We start from the raw sequence: 2521 nt of genomic DNA, 5'->3' as shown, positions 1-2521 counted from the left end.
ATGTTTTGTGTATGTGTATGTGATAGTTGTTTGGCATGCTTATGTTTAAAATGCATGTCTACGTTACGAAGCATTCTTATGATATGATGAAAATGGATGCTTACGTTATACGATACTTGTCCAACTCAACTTGGACTACGTTTTCTTTTCATGAGTTTTTATTTATGCTACGTTATTGTTACTAATATTGATTTAAATTCCTGGTTAAGGTTATGGATTTGTGTCCTACACAGCTCTTCTTGTTGGGCTTTGGCTCATGGGTACTATGTGCTGCAGGTAAAGGAAAAGAGGTAGTTACAACACAATAAGTTGGAGAGCTTTGGTGGAGGGCGTACCTGTCAAGGATTTAACTATCATAGGGGATCGGGCCTACATTGGAAATTTACTAAGTATTTATTTTAGAATGATGTTTTAGTTTTATGGATTGGACTTTTAGTTGTTTATTTTATTTTGTTTATGAAAACTATGCAACTCTGGAGTTTCATTCTGTTTAACGTTTAAGTGGTGTTTATGAACGATTTTATAAATAAAAGAGTATTTTTATTTTAACCTTAATTATGGTAATTGTAAAATTAACGCTTCAAGAAATTGGGGCGTTACTGTTGGTATTAGAAAAATGGTTTTGTTTCCTATAGACTATCCTAACATGTACTCTCGCCACTGAAGACAAGCTCAACTTATTGCACTGTGACTATTTGCCTTACATGTTTTAGTTCATTAACTGCGTGTGTAGAGTAGATAGCATGGTTTGTGTGCTTGGAGTCCCTAAGGGTCGTTTGATTAAGACTCAACGAAGGAAGCTAGCAACAAGGATAAGAAAGGTACGAAGGATAAGGATGCAGTGTTTTGTAAAATGGAGTATCGAGAACTTAGTGGACCATTGTGTGACGGTCAATAAGCGCATTCAAGATGTGGTATGGGAAGGAGCACTGCTAAGTTTCAAGAAGAAGTATGAAGTATTCAGAGATACGATTTCCTCAAGCAGGATGATGGAAGAACTTCAGGCGGTGTGGAAGCACATACAAGACAGAGCTTGAGAAGGTGCTAAGTACAAGTGTAGGCTTAAGGCCTTCGTAATACAGCAAGGGTTTGCAATGTAAAATGAACCATCTGATCAAGGAATTTCAGTAGAGCTGTTAGATAAGCTCGAAATTTCTTTTCCTGTGCATAGGATGTGGTTGTAGACATTTTGTTGTAAACGGATCGATTTTAGTTGATGTTGTTCTTACTTTTTTGGTTATAAACTTTTGTGAATGATGGATGTTTCTGAGTATTTTGGGATTTATGAATAAATGGAGATTAGTTGTTTGATGGATTTAAAAGTATTTTTTGGTTCCTGATTTGAAAGAGTTACACTAAAATACATTGTTTGTTTCAGGAACAAATTGAAACAGTGGCTTCTAGGAGATCAGTCCGAAGGAACGCTGGGGTGAATTGCAACCTTGACGGCCAACGTGTTGTGGGACCTAGTATGCAAGCTAACCGCAGTGACAACCCTCCACCAACTGATAGGGGAAACAGGCACAAGGAAGATCCTCGTATCGCCTACCAAAGATTGGAGGCCCGTTTATGGCCATGCAAGAAGACATGAGGAGACAGGCTGGGGAGTTAAGGGAACTAAGATAGCTGAGGCAGCAAAAAGCTTAGCCAGAACCATTGATTAGATCAACAATCTTTAGCACCGATTGTAGTGATTCCTGAAACTGGAAATCATTTCAAACCATTGTATGAAAGGTTCTAGAAGCAACATCCTCCGGTGTTTGAGGGGAGTGATGATCCATGGAAGGCAGAGCAATGGATGAGCATGATAGGGTCAATTCTAGACTTCATGTGAGTTGAAGGAAATGACAGGGTAGCCTATGAAACTCACATGCTGAGGGACGATGCAAGAATCTGGTGGGAAATAATCTCATAGGCAAGAGACGTTACTACAATGACGTGGGCAGAATTTCAACAAGCTTGTAATGACAAGTACTACAATGCTGCAGTACGGCCGTCAAAGATGGATAAGTTTGCCACCTTGACTCAAGGGAATATGACGGTGATAGAGTACGCACTAAAGTTTGATAGGCTTACCAAGTTCGAGGTAGATTTAGTGCCAACCAATGCAACTAGAGTAGACAGGTTTGTCCGAGGCTTAAAGCCTATGATAGCCAGAGATGTGGAAATTGTATTAGTAGGGCGAAACAGTGCATATGCTTAGTTGGGGGAAACAGTGCATATGCTCAGGTTCTGGAAAGGGCCCTGATTGCTGAGAGAATGGAAGACAGAATCTGGAAGGAAGGTGTTGCTAAAAGAGAGGCAAGAAAGAACACCTCCCAAGGTCATAACTCTAATGACCAGAAAAGGAAAGGAAGTGACCAGGCAGGGCAGTCAAGCCAAGATAAGAGGGCTAGAGATAATAAGGGAAATAATCGCAATGGTAACAAGGAATGGGTACGGTACCCAGAGTGTGATAAATGTAAGAAGCGCCATGATTAGTGCTCAAAAATATCATTTTATTAATCTTAAACTTTAAAAT

The sequence above is a fragment of the Humulus lupulus genome, chromosome 2 (assembly GCF_963169125.1).
Source record: "Humulus lupulus chromosome 2, drHumLupu1.1, whole genome shotgun sequence".
NCBI classification, from domain to species: domain Eukaryota; kingdom Viridiplantae; phylum Streptophyta; class Magnoliopsida; order Rosales; family Cannabaceae; genus Humulus; species Humulus lupulus.
This window is presented reverse-complemented; position numbering follows the sequence as displayed.